We start from the raw sequence: 21,519 nt of genomic DNA on the forward strand, positions 1-21,519 counted from the left end.
GTCAGAAAGACTTGGGTTCTAATCCCTGTAGGGCCACTTTATTCATTCAATAGTATTTATTGAGCACTTACTTTGTGCAGAGCACTGTACTAAGCACTTGGATTGTACAAATCGACAACAGTTCGGCACTTGTCCACTCTGTGACCCTGGGTAAGTCACTTCACTTCTCTGTGCCTCAGTTACCTCATCTGTAAAATGGGGATTAAGACTGTGAGCCCTTTGTGGAAAAGGGACTCTGTCCAACCTGATTATCTACCCCACCACTAAGTACAATGCCCGGCACATAGTAAAGTGTTGAATAAATACCATTAAAAAAATCAGTCAGTGATATTTATTGAATGCTTACTGTTTACAGAACATTGTACTAAAATCTTGGGAGAGTACATTACAATAGAGTTGGTAGATACTTTCCTTGCACCATTAGAAACTAAAAGTCTAGTGTTAGTGTTTTCTTCTGCATGCTGCTCAAAAAAGCACAACACGTGCAAGAACCTGGGGAAATAGAGTCAGGCCCCCTTCCAATCCAACCAGGCTAGCCTTAGGCGTGGAGTCTGCTGGCTCGGGGTGGTCCAGGTTGAGGCAGTCCCCTTCCCGTCATCACACGTACTGAGGAATCCAGGTTCGTCGGGGACTGCAGTGCCCTCCTTATGTGTCATGATATGTGCGTACGTGTGCATGGGCAGATGTGTATGTGGGGTTGGGTGGGTGTAAAGGTGAGTTGTAGGTGTGTGAGAATTGGTGAGTGTTGTGAGACTGAATATTTAAGTCTGGAGGGGTGATTGGGCACTTGAAATGTGTCTGCTCAAGTGAGTTGTGTGTGTGCACCCATAAGCATGCCTGTCCATGTGGGTTTGAACATGAGTGAGTGTGTGTGTGTGTGTGTGTGTGAACTAATAAGTCGTGACGTTCTTCAAGTTAATTTATTTATTCATTCATTCAGTTGTATTTATTAGGCACTTACTGTGGGCAGAGCACTGTACTAAGCACTTGGGAAAATACAGTACAGGAATAAAGAGTGACAATCCCTGCCCACAACGAGTTCACAGTCTAGAGGGACTGTGCTCAAGTGTGCATTGGAGGCCAAGCTGGCTGTATCAATCAACAATCCTATTTCTTGAGTGCTTACTGTGTGCAAAGCACTGGACTAAGCACTTGGGAGTGTACAGTATAACAGAGTATATGCGGGTTCATTGGTGTGTGGGAGCAGATGGGTCGTGTTGTGTGTGCAGTAAGGTGGGAGGTGTGCTTGTTCCAGGTAATGAACACATTTCCCACTGTAGCAGGAGAGGCCCTGGTTGGACGAAAGGAAGGACTGTCAAGTGCCAGGGTGCTAAACACTGGAGAAGGTGACTGAGGGGTCCCCACCTTAAGTCCGGGGCTCTTTGAGGGCAGAATGGACTTCTGAATGATGTCCTGGATAGTCTCCTTGTTCCTCTGGCCGGAGGCAGGGGGATGGACCTCATGACCTCTCGAGGACTTCCCCCGAGGACTCTAGGATTGTAATCCTGGAGGAATGGGAGATACCTAAGCTGTGTCCCTCGCGACTCCAGGTAGGGAGGGGGAGAAGCCACCCTCTGGCGCCCCTCCCCTTCTCGCCGCAGTGCCCTGGCAGGCCGCTCGGTGCCATCTGGACGTGACCGGGGACGCCGACTTTCCTGAATGTCAGCGGGGTTTCCGGCTCAGAGCGGCGTGAACTAAAAATATGTGCCATAAACTGTTCCACCCCCGGGGTGGGCGCCAGCGTCTGTTACTGCATCGACCTCTGTGATGACACCAGCTTTTAAGGGCTGCAAGAGGGTTGGGGGCGACCCCCAGCTCTGAGGTGGGCCGGGCAGAATGGGGAGAAGGCGAGGTTCCATGGGGATGCCCTGGGGCCTCCCTTTGTCTAAAGGGCCTAGAGGAGGGGCTCTGGAGCAGGGGGACTTGGGGAGAAGTTGTTGGCAGAAAGGGGGCAAGTTGGGTGGGTGAGGAGGATGGAGGCCTCAGGACTACCCGAGTCCCAACTCTCAGCCTCCCAGTCGTCCATTTGAAATCCCCACCATTGTTCATTCATTCATTCATGAGAAGTAATACGGTGTAGTGGATAGAGCACAGGCCTGGGAGTAAGAAAGTCATAGATACTAATCCTGGCTCTGTCAATTGTCCTTTCTGTGACCTTGGGCAAGTCACTTCACTTCTCTGTGCCTCAGTTACCTCATCTGTAAAATGGGGATTGAAAAAGTGAGCCCCACATGGGACAGGGCCAACTCAATTTTCCTGTATCCACTCCAGCACTGAGGACAGTGCCTGTCACATAGTAAGCACTTAACAAATACCAACATTATTACAATTTTTATTATTCATTTTTTACTGAGCACTTACTGTGTGCAGAGCACTGTACTAAGTGCTTGGGACTGGTGGGTGGGCATGGCAAGTGGTTCCTGCATGCAGGGACCCTGGATGGACAACCTGACATCCAGAGGCTCCATGGTTTTCTACTACTACTCCTTGCCTCATGCCTGCGTGCCTACACATGTGTGTGTCAGTCGCTTGTATTAACTGAGTGCTTACTGTGTGCAGAGCATTGTACTAAACACTTGGGAGAGCACAATAGAACAATAAAACAGACACATTCCCTGCCCACAGTGAGGTAACAGTCTAGAGGAGGTGACAGGCATTAATATAAATAAATACATTACAGATATGGAAATAAGTGCTGTGGGGCTAGGAGGAGGGATGAATGAAGAGAGCAAGTTTGTGTGTGCAGGGTAGGGGGGTGCGTCTGTGTGCAGGTGTGCACGTGTGCTTGGCGTTTTGTTTTCCCACTTAGCTCATGGCAGGAGAATTTCACCGAGATTTCAAACACTCCCCGGGAAACACTCCACCCTGGGCTTCCTGCCGCTGCAGTGGACACAGAGCGGGGCTGAGCCATTTGGTTAAGTTGGCCACACTGTAAGTTACCCTGAAATCAAAGATAAATTCCTTTATAGAAGGCTATCCCACACATAAATCATCATTAGACTACCTCATTTCTGTTTAATGCCTACCTAACTGTGCTGGAATCTAAAAATGTGTGTTTAGTGAAGTCAAGGGTTGCGGGAAAATTATAGGGTTTTCAAAAACCCATTTGCTTTGCCGGTGCTCACATCAAAATCAATCTTGCCTTCAGTCCTCAATCTCCCAGCGAACACGCAACTCGGCTTCCCGAATTCTGGCACTTAATGGCGGGTAGCGTTTGTTCAGGGGAAGCCAGCGGCACGGATGGAGCCAGGAACCAGGGACTAGCCACATATCCTCCCAAGCTGGAGATTTTGAACCCGTGGCCAGCAGCAGGCTGCCCAGCATAGCCCACTTCCCGTTAGCTGGCCCTCAGGGGAGGAGGACAGGCAAAGAAAGATGGGAGATGGAGACTGGAGGCTGGAGACAGGCCAGATTGAAAACTCTGAGCAGATGAGGCAACTGAGGCACAGAGAAGTCAAGTGACTTACCCAAGATCACACAACAGACAAGTGGCAGAGCCAGCATTAGAACCCAGGTCCCTCTGACTCCCAGGCCCATGCTGAGCCTCATGTGGGACAGGAACAGTGATTTGCTTGTATCCCCCCAAGCGTTTAGAACAGTGCCTGACCCACAGTAAATACTTAACAAATACCACTATGCCATGCTGCTTCCATACAGCCTTCTAGATTGTAAGCTCCTTGTGGGCAGGGAATGAATCTACCAACTCTGTTGTATTATGCTCTCCTAAGCACTTAATACAGGCTTTGCCATACAGTAAGTGCTTAATAAATAGCACTGATTAGAGACAGAGACTGGAGGCAAGCCAGACAGGAGGGTGAGAGGCTCAGGTTTGAGCCTGCAGGGGTTGAGGGGCAGGAGGGCGAGGAGGAGGAGGAGCTGAAGGACTGCTTGTGAGAGAAAGAATTTACTTGAACAGAGAGCGCTGACGCACATGGACATGGGGTCGAAGGGATTGCCTTCCTTTCCTGGTCAGTTGCCAGGTTTGGAGTTTAATGGGTCACAGGAGGGAGGGTCAGGGATGAAGAGAGGAGAGTCGGGGTATTGGGCGGTCCATGCTGGGTCACTGGAGGAAGATTCGGGGATGGAGAGAAGAGCGTTGTGGGGTTGGATGGTCCATGCTGGGTCACTGCCAAGGGAGTCAAGGAAGGAGAGAGGAGAGGCAGAGGTGTTGGATCGTCCACGCTGGGTCAGTGGAAGAGAATCAGGGATGGAGTGAGGAGAGTCAAATGTGGTAGATGGTCTGTCCCTAATCATGCAGAGGCAACAATCTGATGGAAAGAGCCCAGGAGTGGGAGTCAGCAACCAGGCTTCAAGTTTTCAAAAAATGAAAAGATGAAAAAAAAAAAGAGCCCCAGCTCTACCACCGGGCAGCTGTGTGATTTTCGGCTAGTTACTTAGCTTCCCTAGACCTCAGTTCCCTCATCTGTAAAATGGGGATAAGATAGGGTCCAATACTTGGGTATAATGGGTTCTCCAACAATAAATGTCTTTTGAGCATGACAGAGGTGGGAATGAGGCAGAGGATAGCAACAAGAGGCTGGAATGAGACTGGGGGTGACCCAGCCCTTCCTGACAGATGTCCCCCAGGGCCCACCCTGGGTTGAGATGACCAATCCACTGGAGGAGGAGGGAGAGAGGGGTGATCCAGTCTGCTGTTCCCTCCCCACCCACCCCCCTGCATTCCTCTACCCCCCAGCCCTGTATTCTGTATGGTTAAATCATAACAATGAACACCAAATGAAGATGAGGTGGGCAAGGGCAGGTACAGTGTTTGCCTCAGGGCCTAGAGAGAGTCTGAAGATCCCGACAGCAGGAGGCCAGGGGGTAGTTAGAGCCAGATCCAGGAGGGTCTATGGGTGGGCTGGGAACACATTCAGCCCGACTCAGGATGGACTGGGGGTTCCTTCCCCCACCCCCCACCCTGGGTTGGGGCCCAGCACCAGGCAGGCAGATGGAGTTTGCAGGAGGTTGCCACTCAGGGGACCATGGAGAAAGATGAGTGTGGGTACTGAAGAGGTGGGTGGATATCATTACCACCCCCTCCCTCCCCTCATTCTCCTTTCCACACAGGCTGTGGGTTCGGGTTACCCGAGACCCGAGTGTAGGGTCACGGGAGATGAAAGGCGATCTCCCAGCTTGCAGCAGCTTGCGCAGGAGGTGGGGTTCCACTGTGCCAGGATGATGAGGATTTGCCACCTGCCAGTTTGGTAATTGGTGTCCCTTGGGTTTGGACCTCCCTGCACTCACCTAGGAGGACCACCAAGGGCCAACTCTGTCCCTGAGGCCACCTCAGATCCAGCCCTGAGTGGCCAGCTAGATGTCTGCAGGGGTGGCGGGAGACATGGGTCCTGGGTACAGACAGGACCGAGATGTCTGTGGTTCTGCCAGCCATAGTGCCATAATTCTACATGTGTGAGCCACCCCTCGCCTGGACATGTTTGATGGGTAGAGCCTGACTAAGCCCCATTTCTCCTCTTCTCTCTCCCTCCTGCAAAGCCTATACCCTGTACTCCTTAAGCACTTGATATTCACTTCACCCTCAGCCCCACAGCACTTATATTCATATTCATAATTTATTCTGTCCCCCCCTCTAGACTGTAAGATCCTTGTGGGCAGGGAACGTGTCTACCAACTCTGCTGTGTTATACTCTCCCTAGAGCTTAGTACAATTCTCTGCACACAGTAAGTGCTCAGTAAATATCACTGATTGATTTGAAAGTGAGAAAAGAATGAAGTGGTTTTGTAGATTTGAAGAGACAGGGTGTCAGGAATTGGTGGAGACTGACAAGTCGTGTGTTGGGGTGGTTAAAAGATTCACTGGGAGGAGTTAAGAGTGTGAGCTGGAGTGTGGTGGGAGTGGAAAGCAGTCAGTGGAATTTAGCATCTTCTGAAGCAATGTGGCCTGGTGGAAAGGACATGGGTGTGAGAGTTAGAGAAGCTGAATTCTAATTCCAGCACTGCCACTTGTCTGTTTGGGTTCCTTGGCAAGTCACTTAACTTCTCTGTGCCTCAATTTCCTCATCTGTAAATTGGGGATGAAATATCCGTTCTCCCTTCTACTTAGACTGTGAACCCCAAGTCAGGCAGGGACTGTATCCAGCTTAATTAACTGGTATCTAGCCCAGTGCTTAGAATGGTATTTGACATAGTCAAATAGTCAATATATTGTTATATTGTACTCTCCCAAACACTTAGGACAGTGCACTGCACACAGTAGGTTCTCAATTAATGATTGATTGTTAGTTTTTAATTACTTATTATTGTTATTATTATTCATCCTTGGAAGTGTTTGTTGATGTGATCCTTGACCTTAAAAAGTGTACAATTATACCATTATTATTATTATTAATTACCCCTGGACAAGTTGGTAGACATGATCCTCAACCTTAAAGAGTTTACAATCTAGTGCGGAGAGACAGACACTAAAATAATTTATATAGTGCAGGAGGGAAAGGGGGCCATGAACATGATTTAGTGCCAGGTAATACAGAATTGGAGATATGGACATACGTGTCCCAGTTGTGAGGACATAAGTGCTAGGGTGATGCCAGAGTGCTGTAGTGACAGTAGCGGGGAATACAATCTGGGAAGAACCTACTTGTGAAAGGAAGGCAGCCAATGAAGTCAGTAGTGAAGAGGTTTTTTTAATATTCCCCCAAGTGCTTAGTACAGTGCTCTGCACACAATGAGCACTCAGTAAATACCACTGATTGATTGATTTGGGAAGACCAGGGAGCCTTTGGAGGTTTTTGAAGTGGGAAGTGTTGCATGTTCTCAGTACTGATTTGAGGAAATTGAACTGAGCAGCCGTTTGTGAGGGAGAGGAGAGATCCCGGAGGGGAAGAGGCCGGTAAGGAGGGTGATGCAGTAGTCTAGTCAGGAGTGAAGGTAGCACGAGGCCAGAGGTAGTGGCTGAAAAGGTGGAAATGAAGGGGAGAAGCCAGGAAATAAAGAATAGAAGCTAGCAATGCAGAAAGGAGAGGGAATAGGGGAAATGAGGGCTTAGTCAGGGAAAGCCTCTTGGAGGGGATGTGAGTTTAGTAGGGCTTTGAAAGTAGGGAGAGTGGTGAACTATCACAAAAGAATGAAGCTCATTCTCTAGACTGTAAGCTCGATGTGGGCAGGGAGTATGCCTACCAACTCTGTTATATTGTACTCCCTCCAGTGCTTCGTACAGTGCTCTGCACACAGTAAGCACTCAATAAGCTCTTTGCCCAATAAGCACTCCCTTTGTCCTGTCCTCCTTGCCATCTCCCCCTGCCCGCTTCATTGTCTTTCCCTGTCTTTCCCTTTCAAATCTCAATACTGATTTGAGGAAATTGAACTGAGAAGCTGTTTGTGAGGGAGAGGAGAGATCCTGGAGGGGAAGAGGCCTGTAAGAAGGGTGATGCAGTAGATCAGCCAGGAGTGAAGGAGGCACAAGGCCTAGGGTAGTGGCTGCAAAGATGAAAACAAAGGGGAGAAGCCGGGAAATATTGGGGGGAAGTCTGCATTCTTCTGAGTTGTCTGTGCACGTGGGTCTGTACCCCTTAAGCACTTTGATACTAGCTCCCAACGGTCCTTTCTTCTTCTCCCACTCCTTTCTGTGACACCCTGACTTGCTGTCTTTATTGATACCTCCAGAGACCCACAGCACTTATGTACATATCTGTATTTTATTTATATTAATCTCTGTCTCCCCCTCTAGACTGTAAGCTCATTGTGGGTCGGGAATGTGTCTGCTTATTGTTTTATTTTACTCTCCCAAGTGCTTAGTACAGTGCTCTGCACACAGTAAGCGCTCAATAAATATGAATGACTGACTGACTTATGTACCTGTCCTTATACTCTGTGCCTTCCCCTCTCTGCATTTTATTTCAGTGTCTGTCTTTCCTACAATACTGTAAGCTCTTTGAGGGCAGGGATCGTGTCTCCCAATCTTAGGCACTTTAGTGGAGTGCTCTGCACACAGTAAACACTCAATAAATGCCTTAGTAATAAATATCATTGGTTGATTAAGAAGCTGCTGGTCTCATTTCGAGCCCCAGTTCCAATTTCCGAAAGTATATTTACTGAACACCTACTCTTTGCAGAGCACCTTAAGAGGAGCTTGGAAGAGGACAATAGTAACAGATCCGATCTCTGCCCTCAAGTCTCTCAAGGGATTTACAGTCTCTTGGAAACCACTTAGGCCAGTCCCCGTCCCTAAGTAGGACTGCTTGTAGCCCAGGCCACACCCCAATATCTTTCCTGTTTTTAAAGATCTTCAGGTTAGGAAATCACATGGCCTCCTCCATATCAGAAAGTTCTTCCCATCATCTAACCTTGATCCTTTTTATTGTAATATCTTCCTGCAGAACAGACCCCAGGCTCCTGGTGTGCTTGCTTTATTCAGATTTTTCCATCAGTAACCATACCATGGAACATTTAGGGCCAGGCCCATCCTTTTCTATGTCCTCATCTCTGCCTTCCCTTCTCTCCCTGCTTGCCTTCCCATTTCCCTCTATCTGCCTCTCTGCCTCTCCTTTTCCTCCTCTCTGCCTCCCTGCCTCCCCCTTGCTTCCCCCCATACCTTCCTTATCTCCTCATCTTCCCCATCTGCCTGTGTCTCCCCCACCTATCTCCCTTCCTCCTTCTGTCTTCCTTCCTATCTCTCCCTGCCTACCTCACTGTCTATCCCTGTCTTCTCATCTCCCTCCTCTGCCTTCCATCCTTCCCTCTCTGGTTTCCTACCTCTGCCTTCTCATCTGTCTCTCCATCTCTGCCTCACTGTGTCTCTCTCCCTCCCTCTCTCCCTCCCTCCCTCTCCCCATCTCTGCCTCCGGCTTCTGTCTCTGTCTCCCCATCCCTCTTTGTTTCTCCCCCTTCTTCCCCCCCACCTCAGGCACACTCAAACCCCTCCTTCCCGAAAGGGTTTTAATTATAAAGTCGCTGTTTCGAGAATAGCTAATAAACTGGGGTGAACCAGCGAGCTGTCACTGCTGCCTTTCAGATCTTTCCTCCTCCCGCGGGGGGCGGGTGCCACGGGGGAGGGGACGGGCTCTATCTTTTATAACTTATTGCTTGCAGGCCTTGGCATGCCCTCTATTTTTAAAAATATACTTTCCACTTGGGTCCTGTTTCTCCACCTCGACCTCTGATCTCTTCCCCGAGGCCCCAGAGCTGGCCGTCTAGGTCAGGGGTTGGGGCCGGATCCGCCCTGTGGCCGGTGTCAAGCGGATTTCCCCTGAGTTCAGTGAGGGGCTCCCACCCCAAACTGGGAACAGAGAGAGCAGGACTGGGCTAGGGCAGGGATTCCCAGACCCCTTGAATTCCTGGCTTCCCCCTACCAGGGCCTGAGACTCACCTACCCTAAGGTTGAGCCTCCCTCCCGGTCTGCTCAGAGCTTCCTCCTGAAATCTCTCCTCCGACCCTCTTGCTGCAATGTGAGGCCTCTGCCCACCCCCACTCCAGAATCTTATAGCCATAATTATCATGCCCCTTTTTGTAAGTAGGAACACAGGCCTAGAGAGGGCAATGCCTCACCCTAGGTCTCTCACACACCAGGCCTTGGGCAGATCTGAGACTAGGCCCCATTATCGTCCTCAGTGGCGGTTGGGCCGAACCTCAAGGGGATGGGGGCAGTTACCTGGATCCTAGAAATCCTCTCTGTTCCGATTGATCTATCTCTGCTTCCCTTGAGACCATGCTTGATCTCCCTACTCCAGCCCAGGGATTTGCCCTTTGATATCCCAATCGGTGAGATTCCTTAGAAACTATTTCTCTTCCTCCCCTCTCCTTTGGCAAGACAATTCCAGATCCCCACTCGAGAGCCACCATGGCAGAGTCATGCGAATCATGGACATGGGGAGATGAAAGAGGAAGGAGAAGGGCTGGAAGTCCTGGGCTGGGGCTGCTTCTCCCCCAGGATGGACCTGGTTCCTACTGAGTTCCTCTTCAGAACTGGTGGATCCATGGTTCTGGGTTCAAATCCCACCCCATCCCTTGATACCGTCTGGAACAAGGTGATGATATTGAAACCCAGGCAAGGGGGCTGGGGGCTGGGGCGGGGGGGTTGGCCAGGAGATTTGGAGGGTTTACCAAATCCCGGGAAGAAGAACCCATCTGGTGGCCCCCCAAAGTCTAAGTTTCCATCAGGCGGGACCCCCTCCCTCTTTCTCCTCCTTCTCAGCCCCAAGGGGCCCGGGCTTCCCTGGGGGTGGGGAGGTTGGGGGGAAAGCTCTGGACCCTGGTGATGTTGGGTGGAGGGGAGCTCGGGGTGGGGGGGGGGAGGACTGACTGAATCTTTCCATCCTTCCCCGGGGACTTGGCGTGAATTTTATCTAATCGCCATGGCAACAGATGGGGAGAAAAAGGAGAGGAGAAAGGTGTGAGCAGAGCGCCTTTGCTGTGATAATTCAGATTTATATATTCAGATCAGATTGGAGTGGGAGAGGGTTTTTTAAGGGAGCAGATGCTGCAGAAGGTGCCATCGCAAATCGTGTGGCACAAATGTTTGATGATCCTACCCTTTTAAGGCGGGGGGGGCAGTTTCCTGCAGATTTTCCGGAATATAATTATTCCATCAAACCCATCGCAACAGCCTTCATTACGCCGGGGAATGCAGAATCACGTTGTGGCAACAGCACGCTTGCGCGCGCACGCACACACACACATAAAAACACACAGAGGCCCACATTCACACACACACATTCACACACACACTCGCACACACACACACTTGCACACACCCTCACACTCGCTTTTCTATCCTCTGGCTTTCACATGCTTCTGCCCTCTCACCCCCTTACCCTCACCAGCCGACGTTTGTGGACAGAATGGCCGGGCAGCCTGAAATCTGACCTCTCCTTCGGTCTTCCCAGTTGGGACCAGAGATGGCATCCTGGGAGACCGGTCCAGATAGATCTTGAGGCAAGGGAAGGTGATCATTGCTGGGGAGAAATTGAGCTGGTGTCCCTGCCCTGACCCCTCCCCAGGACTCAGAGCAAAACTTCTCTTCCCACTGTCCATCACCTCCTGGCTCGGGTTCACCTGCTCCGGGATGTTTTCCCAGATTCCTGCCCTCCATCCCTCACCCCTCTTAGACTGGAGCTATGTGTGTGGTTGGAGAGGGGCTGTCTGAGGCCCCTCTGGATGGTCCCAGCTCCTGGCCCGGGATGGAGGCTACCTTCTGCCAAATGTGTGCTCTGCAGGGACCCGTTTTCCCCAGTCACTAGCCCCATTTTGGGTTGGGGTTGGTTCCCGTGATTGTTTGGATTGTTGGTTTCTTTTAATGGTATTTGCTAAGAAGTTACTATGTACCAAACAAACACTGGGGCAGAAACAAGATAATCGGGTTGGACACAATCCCTGTCCCATATGGGGTTCACAGTCTTAATCTCCATTTTACAGACAAGGTAACTGAGACCCAGAACAGTTAAGTAACTTGCCCAAGGTAACACGGCCAACAAGCGGTGGAGCCAAAATTAGAACCCACGTCCTCTGACTCCCAGGCCCGTGCTCTTTTCACCGAGCCACACTGCTACTATTGTCTCAGTCCAAATGCAGCCTGGGGTTGGCCCATCCAAGCCTAGGGTCGGACTCCAGTACGGAGCCTTGGAACTCACCTAGGGCACGGCGCTGGCCCAGAAGGGTCCTTGCAGGAGTCAGTCAGTCAATTGTATTTATTGAGCGCTTACTCTGGGCAGAGTACTGTACTAAGCGCTTGGGAGAGTACGATATAGCAATATGACAGACACATTCCTGCCTGCAACGAGCTTTCAGTCTAGAGGAGGGAGGGGCGAAGTGTGGGACGAAAGGCAGGGCGAGCTTCTCCTTCCCAAACCGGTTGTGTGCTGGCCCAGCTGAAGGAAGCATCGCCGCTGTGCGGTATTCTCCTGCCTCCTCCCACTATGGTCTCCCCGCCCCCCGAGCAGGGAGAAGCAGGCACCCGGCAGATTGTTTGTGTTTTCTGGGTAATTTATTTACCTAGGGAGGCAGAACGTGTGAGGCAGCATCTGGTTTTCAGCGCATTTCCTGTCCTTCTCCCCTGCCCAGGTCCCATCTGGCCAGGATTGGCTCAGGGGCCCGGGGGGTGGGTAGGAGTGTCGGGGAGATGGGGGCTGGAAGCAGTACCTGGGAGTCCTGGAACCCGGTCCTCAATAATAATAAAGATAGTAATAATAACTGTGGCATTTGTTATCACTTTGTGCCAAGTGATACAATTCGGTCAGGCACAATCTCACAATCAACAAATCAATTATATTTATTGAGTACTTACTGTGTGTAGAGCTCTGTACTAAGCGCTTGGGAGACCACAACAATATAACAGACACATTCCCTGGCCACAGTGAGTTTACAGTCTAGAGGGAGGGATAAACAATATGAATAAATAATAAATCTCCATCCCACCTAGGGCTTATGATCTAAGGGAAGGGGTTTGAATCTGCATTTCACAGATGGCGAAATTGAGGTACAAAGAAATTAAGTCACTCAAGATCACACAGCAGGCAAGTAGTGGAGCCAGGATTAGAACCAGGCCCATTGCTCTTTCTACCAGGCCACATTGCTTTTTAAGGGCTAGGCACATTTCAGCTGGAGGAACCGGGGAGTGGCCCCAAGAAATAGGAGGCTGAGAGAGGAGTTGGTACAGGGTTTTAAGGGAGCAGAGGCCCCACTTAAGGCAGCCTAAGAAGTGTTCTGTCCAGGGAGGGGAGGGGGCATTGCTAACTCCCTGCTATCACCAGGAGTAAAGATCACATTGCTTAACCACAGAAGCTGGGGTCTGTTCCCACGTGCCCCAGGGGTACATGCCACCAGTTTCGGCAAGAGTCGGCGGAAATGGGCTAGGGATCCCAGTGACCACCAGGCTCTATGAAGCAGCCCCCACACCTCTCCGTCTCAAAAACACCTCCTTATTGGCTTTAAAGCACTCACTCACCTTGTCCCCTCCCACCTAACCTTGCTACTCTCCTTCTTTGCTTTGATCCTTTGGTGCTAACCTTCTCTCTGTACCTCGATCTTGTCTATCTCGCCTCCGACCCCTCACCTGCGTCCTCCTTCAGGCCTGAAATGCCCTTCCTCATCAAATCTGACAATCACTCTCCCCTGCTTCAAAGCCTCACTGAAGGCACATCTCCTCCAAGAGGCCTTCCTGACTAAGCTCCCCTTTCCTCTTCTCCCACTCCTTTCTGCATCGTTCTAACATCCTCCCTTTATTCTTCCCACCTTCAAGCCCTACAGCACTTATGTATATATCTGAATTTATTTATTTCTATTAGTGTCTGTCTCCTCTTCTAGACTGCAAGCTCGTTGAAGGCAGGGAAAATGTCTGTTTATTTTTCTATTTTAGCCTCCCAAGTGCTTAGTACAGTGTTCTGCATACAGTAAGCTCTCAATAAATAAGAATGAATGAATGAATAGTGGGAACTTGTCTCTACCTCCCAGAGGGTTGGGGGTTAGAGCCCTGGGGCAGAAAATGGGACTCACCTGTCACTTGACCTCTCAAAGTCCTGACCAATAGTGGCGGCGACTCTTGTTGATAATCTCTTGCCTTGTAGGGTGAGCCTGCTCCTATCCCCTCAAGGCTTGGTACCAGGGAAAGATGGAATCATCCGTTTGGTTCTTCCTGTACTCCAAAGCCTTTCACAGAATTAGCTTGGATTGTCCTCAATCTATCCTGTGGGGATGGGAGGGGCAGAGAGTAACCTCCCCATTCACAGATGAGGCCCAGAGAAGTTAAGTGACCCCTCTAAGGTCACCCAGCAATCCAGGAACAGAATGAAGACCAGAACCCAGGTCTCAACTTAGAGAAGCAGCGTGACTCAGTGGAAAGAGCACGGGCTTTGAAGTCAGAGGTCATGGGTTTGAATCCTGGCTCAGCCACTTGTCAGCTGTGTGACTTTGGGCAAGTCACTTAACTTCTCGGTGCCTCAGTTACCTCATCTGTAAAATGGGGATTAAGACTGTGAGCCCCACGAGGGACAACCTGATTCCCCTGTGTCTACCCCAGCGCTTAGAACAGTGCTCGGCACATAGTAAGTGCTTAACAAATACCAACATTAAGACCTGTGATCTTTCCACACTGCCCCCAGTGGGAACTCCACCACTTCATTCACCCCAGCTCTGAGGGGTCTTGGCTCACTCACTTGATTCACTCAATCATATTTATTGAGCACTTATTAAGGTTGGTATTTGTTAAGCCCTTACTATGTGCAGAGCACTGTTCTAAGTGCTGGGTTAGATACAGGGTGATCAGGTTGTCCCACGTGAGGCTCACAGTCTTCATCCCCATTTTGCAGGTGAGGTAACTGAGGCACAGAGAAGTTAAGTGACTTGCCCACAGTCACACAGCTGACAAGCTGCAGAGCCGGGATTTGAACCCATGACCTCTGACTTCCCAGCCCGTGCTCTTTCCACTGAGTCACGCTGCTTCTCTATTGTGTGTAGAACACCGTACTAAATGCTTGGGAAAGCACAACACAATAATCAAGTGACATTCCCTGCCCACAATGAGCTTACAGTCTAGAGGGAACTTACAGTGGAAAAGAGCTGATACCTGCTAGTACAAAGAATGGAAAAATCAACCATCCAAGGAGTAAAAGTGGAGCTGGGTCCAGGGAAAGAACTGAATGAGAGAGGGAGGCCTGTACAGTCCTGGAAGTTCACATTTCCTTACTCTCCCCCTCCTGGTTCCCTCCCTTGACTCCTAGAGGACCTTTTTAAGGGTCCTTGGACCCCTTTCAGTAGGACATCGACATCTGGGGTGTGGAGGGAAGGCACGAGGGGGAAGTGTGCTCAGTATCCCCATGGGTCATTCAGTTTACATTATGCAAACAGTTTGGGGTAGTTAATTTTCATCTCCTGGTCTTATGCTGTGCTGGCAGACATTGGCCTGGCTTCCTTTCCCTGGCTTCCTTTCCCTTTGCCCTTTGTCAGGGCAGATTAAGGTAGAGGCTCCTAGAGCTGATGCCTGGGCCCTGATCTGGGTTGTCTGGTGAGTGCCTAAATCTCTGCCTCCCTTCCTGCTTCTCTCTTTGCCCCGATTCTCTGTCTCTGTGGATGTCGCTCTCTGTCTCTCTTCCTCTCTTTCTGCTTCTCCATCTCTGTTTCTCTTTGTTTCTGTCTCTTGACTGAGGCTGGAGTGTCAGTAGAGACTGTTCTGGCTGTGTCCGTGGAGGAGGGGTTGGCACCTGGAACACGTCACGGAGCTGTTTGGCGCTGCTTGTGTGCCAGTGTATTCCCAGACTCTCTCCCGCCACGCTCCCTATTGTCCCGCTACATTCTGGGGGGAGCAGGGGATGACCCCTCCCTTGCCCCACACAGCTCTGCACAGCTGGAGAAGCAGGAGCTCAGAGAAGTTGAATGACTTGCCTGAGGTCACACAGGTGAAAAGAAGAAACTGAGATGTCCCAAATCTCTGCGAGGAGGCCATCCCCGCCCCCCTGGCTCCTCCACCCCTTTCCAGCCTGCAGATACACAGTCCTTTCTTCTCGTTATCATGTTGTGTACCTGGGTGTATTCGGAGGCTGTGGTGTCTACTGGGGTATGTACCCTGGAGAGGGGGGAGCCGAGTGTATCCCAGGCACGTACCAGAATGTGCACCAGGTGTGTACCGGGGTGGGAACTGGTTTGATCTTCTGGAATGTTCGTATGTATATGAATTGAAGTGTGTATTAGTTTCATACTGGGATGTGTATTAGGATGTGTACCGGTGTGTCCACCAAGGTATGTCCTGGTGGTATTATGGGCAGGGAAAGTGTAAATTCTGTTGTGTCCTACTCTCTCCCAAGCACTTAGTACAGTGCTCTGCACATAATAAGCACTCAATACATACCACTGAGTGATTGATTGATTGGACACTGGGGCATGTACAGGATTGGACACCAGGGTGTGCTGGGCCCGCCGACCACGTGGGGCGGAGGCCATCTTTTCTGCTCATTGCTAGTCTGGGAGAGTCCAGACCACTGCACAGGACTCCTCTCTGGCCCCCGGCCCCCCCAGCTCTTGCTCCCTCCCCTAGGGAGGGAGGACCGGAGGAACCCCAGCCCGCCAGGGAACAAGCCCGCCCATTATGTCCCTGGGGGGTGAGGGAGGTGGAGGGAGGTGGCAGGCGCCCCGCACAGGCACGGCTTTATCCCAGCCCCTCTTGTGTTTCAGACCCTCTTTCATTTTGTATGAAGAGACAGATGTGAAGGGCTGCAGGCTTATAAATCCTGCCGTTATTGAAAGGAAAAGGATGGTTTTTGTTCCCCTCATCTCTATAGAGCCAGCACGGATCACTTTCCACCCCGTTCTTTCAATTTCCATTTTAAAGGGATGGTGCTCCTTTTCCACGGGACGCCCCCACCCACCCCAAACTCCCCGGGAGGGCACTGTCTAAGGCTGTGGAAGGAAGCGGGGGGAGGAAAAGTGGGAGGGAGAAGGTCCGCGCAAGCTTTGTTGCACCCCGGGTTCTCAACCCAGGCTGGTTCCTCCGTTTGGCGAGGGAGAATGGTGATTGCTGGATAGATTTCAGATTCAGTGATCTCGGTGGGGTGGTACATGGGTCACCCTGTGACTCAGCCAGCCCAGGATGCTGGGAGGGGCCGGGTGAAGCTCGCCCTCCTGAACCTCCACCGTCATGACTAGGGATGGACCATCCAACACCCCTGACTCTCCCCTCTGCATTCCTGACTCCCGGGCTGTGACCCAGCACAGCTCATCCAACGCCCCGACTCTTACTTCTCCATCCCTAGCTCTCCCTTCAGTGACCCAGCATGGACCACCCAACAACTCTGATTCTTCCCTCTCCTTCCAATGACCCAGAATGGCTCACCCAACACCCCGGCTCTCCCCTCTCCATCCCCTACTCTCCTTCCTGTGGTCCAACCAGGACCCTTCAACACTTTTAAATCTCCCCTCTCCAACCATGACTCTTCCTCTAGTGAACCAGCGTGGTTAACACTGCTGACTCCCCACTTCATCCCCTATTCTTTTGCCAGTGACTCTGCATGGATCACTCATCCATAAATCTATCCCAGTCCCTCTAATATTCCCAGCTGCTCTACTTCCTTTTCTTCTTCTTCTTAGTCTTCATCTTCTTCTTCCACTGTTCTGTGTGCTGGGATAGATGCAAGTCAATCAGGTAGGACACAGTCCCTGTCTCACATGGGGCTCACAGTCTAAGTAGGAAGGACCACAGATATTTAGTTTCCCATTTTAGAGTTGAGGAAGCTGAGGCCCAGATAAATGAAGAGACTTGCCCCAGGTGACAAAGCACGAAACTGGCAGAGTCGGAATTAGAACTCAGGTCAGTCCTCTGAATCCCAGCCCCATGTTCTTTTCATTAGAAAACAAGCCCATGCATCTTTTCTCAAGAAGAAATCCCTCATAGCTAATGGTTGTTGAGCACTCACGGTTTTGAAGAGAATGTTCCTGTAGAAGATGTAGATTCTGCCCTCCAAACCTGATTCCATGTACTCACTCCTACCACCCCTGCTGGTTCCCCTGGGTTTGCTTTGAAACTGGCAGTTGACAAGGTCCAGTGGATGCCCCTCGACCCTGAGGCTGTGGGGTCAGACAACTTGTTGGGGAGAGAGAAGAAATGGACTTCTCCTTGTATCGTTTGAACCCATCACGCTCCCCATCCCCAAACCTCTCACTCATGTTCCCAAAAGGCTTAACACTGGGCTAGGTTCCTGGAATCTCCAGGCAAGGGTCAACCCAGCCGCTCCCCAGGGACCTTCCTGTCAGGGAGAGAAGACAGACCAGACTCACACCCAGGTCCGTTCATCCACCCAATACCAGTCAGAGGTGGTATCCAAGGGTAGAGTGACTCCAATAAGCAGAGAAGCAGCATGGCCTAGGGGGAAGAACATGGGTCGGGGAGTCAGAGGACTTGGATTCTAATCCCGGTTCTGCCACTTGTCTGCTGTGTGACCTTGGGCAAGTTACTTAACCTCTCTGAACCTCAGTAACCTCATCTCGCAAATGGGGATTAAAGCAGTGTGCCTCCATGTAAAACGTGGACTGGGGCCATCCTAATTATGTCGTATCTACCCCAGTGCTTAGTATGGTGTCTGGGTCATGGTAAGTGCTTAACGGACACCACTTAAAAAAAGGGGGGCCCGTGGTGCAAGAGGGGAAAGCTTCTTGGAGGTGGCAGCAATTGTCTTGCATGTGACTCCCTTTCCAGAGCAAAATGGGCCGGGGTCCAAGCGCTGACCACATCAGCTGCTGCTCCTCTCCATCTGCCCAGCATCTTAGGGCAGCGGGAGAGTCTGGAATCACCCCATCCTTTCCCACCGCCCCTCCTGCCTCGAGGGGCGGAGACACCCCCTCCCCCCACAACCGCCCAGCCGGTCCTTTTCCGCATGCCAGTTCCCCGCCGCTGATGATACTCTCCTCTTTAAAAATAAACCGCTCCCGTCTTTAATTGCAGCCTGAATAATTGCTTCGTTTGATTGAAATGCGGCTCTGGGAGGCTCCAAGAACAATTAGAAGAAAACCCAGGGCTGGTGCCTGCTTTCCAGCGTGCCTGCTTTTGCATCGTTATCATCCCGATGCGTGCGGGATCTGGAGAGAGAAAACCCCCTCCCCCACCCCACCCCCCAGCTCGCCTGGCACGGTCGGACACAGGCCTATCCAGTAATGGCACTGGTGGTGAAAAGGTTCGTACCCGGGTTCCTGGCTCAGCCGAGCCTTCCAGGGTCACTTCCGGGGTCATTTATGGGGTTGCCGTCGGCCGTTGTGATGGCAGAGGGCAGGGCCGAGCCAATCGGTCTCCCTCTGCCACACTGCCAGGGTGGCTGAAGCCGAGGGTGGCCTGGCTGCACTCACCACCCCGAGTAGGCCCCCACATGGGGGAATCGCTCATTTGGGGGCTCCCCTCAGTCACAGGCGGGAAGAGACTTGTCTGGGAAGAGGGGGAGCCGGTGGGCGAGGGGCTCTAATCTACCGTGTCCCCTGACCATTAACTTGTCATGGACCCATTCCCTCATGAGACGTACGTCCCTCTGGGTTTCCTTGCCTGCTACTAGATGGGGAGCCCCTGGAAGGCAGGGCCCAGGAATTTTTACATCTCTGCCCCTCCCCTGAGGGTCCAGAACAGGCTGGTCACTTTTGTGGGGGTGCAGGTCCAAATCTCCAGGAACACAGCTGCCACTGTAGCCCACAGACACAGCCTCCTCCAAGCCTCCCGGTCAGTCAGTCAACCGATCGATCGATCAGTCATATTGATTGAGCGCTTTCTGTGCACAGTGCACCAGACAACCGATGGATCGATCAGCCGTATTGATTGAGCGCTTTCTGTGTACAGTGCACTGTACTAAGTGCTTGGGAGACTACGCTTCAATAGAACTCCTTGGTCTAGTCTGCCTTCAATCTCTTCTGCTGCTCATTCTGAAAATAGGACCTGGGTGAGGGGAGGGCAGGGCCCAAGGGAAGGTCAGTTTGTGTCTGTCCACTCCCAGAGCAGGGAGGACAGTCTGCATGTTGGGAAGGAGGCGACAATGGCCCGGGAATACCGGCTGTGATCCACTAAGGGATATTTGCTCTGGCAAGTTATGAAATAGCATTTCCACAGAGGCTGCAGAATTACTTACCGCAGCTACAATGAAACCAGACAACCTTTCAATCAAACTGCCTGTTGTTCCTGCTTCAAGGCTGGCGAAATAAATACAGAGCAAATAAAGTTAGTCGGCGTCCTGAGCATTTTAATGAATACAGAGTGGCGGGGGCGGAGGCCGGGTCTGGGGGTGGGGAGGGGTGCAGAGCCTGCCGGGAGCCTGAAGCAGCGGTGTGACCTGGGGATTTCTTCCTGGGCTCTGGGCCAGGCCTCTTCTGCTGACCGCCCCTAAGGATGGGACCCGGGGGGGGGAAGGGCGGGGCTTGGGTCAGTTCTGACCTGGGCAGGACATGCAGACGATGACACACGCCTGTCCCCTAGGCCCCATCTCACCTTCCCATGGGCTCAGCAGGGGGCAAGGCCAGCTCCCCTTTCAAACAGGAGGGGAGAAACGTTGCAGAGTTCTGGGCACCTTACCAGGTGGGCAGACACTGGAGGAAAGGCCCTTTGCATCTTGCCGGGCACCCGCTCCTCGGCTCCCGGACCCTCAGTTTGGTGTCCCCTGACTGGGTGGGAGGGAGGCCGAGGGCTCAGACGTCAGGTTGCCTTCAAAGAATCAATCAATTGTGTTTATTGCTTGCTTACTGTGTGCAGAGCACTGTACTAAGTGTTTGGGAGAGCATAATAGAACACTATAAAAGACGCATTCCCTGCCCACAGTGAGCTTACAGTCTAGAATGGGAAACAGACGTTAATATAAACAAGTGAATTACAGATATGGGCACAAGTGCTGCGGAGTTGGAAGGGGGGATGAATACAGGGAGCAAATCAGGGTGATGCAGAAGGGAGTGGGAGAAGAGGAAATTCTCAAGGCCCTTCTATTCAATCAATAGTATTTATTGAGCGCTTACTATGTGCAGAGCACTGTACTAAGCACTTGGAATGTGCAAATCAGCAGCAGATAGACGGGCTTACAAGTGTGAGCCCATTGTGAGCAGGGACTGCCTCTCTTTATTGCTGTATTATACTTTCCAAGCGATTATTACAGTTTTCTGCACACAGTAAGCGCTCAATAAATACGATTGAATGAATGAATGAAAGGAAATGAGGGCTTAGTCAGGGAAGGCCTTTTGGAGGAGATATACCTTCAATAAAGCTATGAAGGTGGGGAGTGTGGTGGTCTGTTGGATATGAAGAGGGAGGGCGTTTCAGGCCAGAGGCAGTACGTGGGCAAGAGGTTGGTGGCGAGATAGACAAGATTTAGGTAAAGTGCGAAGGTTGGCATTAGAGGAGCAAAGTGTACAAGCTGAGTTGTAGTAGGAGAGCAGCGAGGTGAGGCAGGAGAGGGCAAGGTATGGGGCAACACAAGGGGCAAGGCAAGGGGGCAAGGCTTCAAGAAGGACAACCTATGGAAGCCCAGTCATTCTGACTCCTCCCAGCCATTTCTGATTTGGAGGTTGGGCAGGTTTGGGTTTACACCCACAAATGGTTAGGTAGCTCAGGCTCCCAAAGGATTCCCATGGTCAAATTGTCCACCTGCACTGGAAGGGTGAATTTTTTCAACTGGAAACATCCGATGTTGGAGGCAAAGCTCTGAGTTCGATCCTCCGTGACAAGGATGATGTGTGAATGATGGTGATGATGATGATGATGATGATGACAGCACAGCTCAGAGGTCCAGTGTCTATTGAGCTTAGGTTCATGGCTAAGCCAGACTGTCTCAGGAGAGGGAAGAAGAGGGTTGACTCATTGTGGGCAGGAAACATGTCTACCAACGCTATAGTATGGCACTCTCCAAGGCACTTAGTACAGTGTCCTGCACACAGTCAGTGCTCAATAAATACCATTGTCTGACAGAAGCAGCATGGTGTAGTGAATAGAGCACGGGCCTGGGAGTCAGAAGGTCATGGGTTCTCTGCCACCTGTCTGCTGTGTGACCTTGGACAAGTCACTTCACTTTGGTACAATGGGGATTGAGACTGTGAGCCCCACATGGGACAGGGACTAATTTGCTT

At 51.3% G+C, this 21,519-nt stretch overlaps 1 protein-coding gene across 2 annotated transcripts in view; it reads left to right on the plus strand.

Moving 5' to 3' along the window:
* Positions 1-21,519, plus strand: part of DSCAML1 (DS cell adhesion molecule like 1) — a 202,033-nt gene that overhangs the window by 21,102 nt on the left and 159,412 nt on the right. The window lies entirely within an intron of this gene.

Source organism: Ornithorhynchus anatinus, chromosome 11 (assembly GCF_004115215.2).
Source record: "Ornithorhynchus anatinus isolate Pmale09 chromosome 11, mOrnAna1.pri.v4, whole genome shotgun sequence".
Taxonomy (NCBI): domain Eukaryota; kingdom Metazoa; phylum Chordata; class Mammalia; order Monotremata; family Ornithorhynchidae; genus Ornithorhynchus; species Ornithorhynchus anatinus.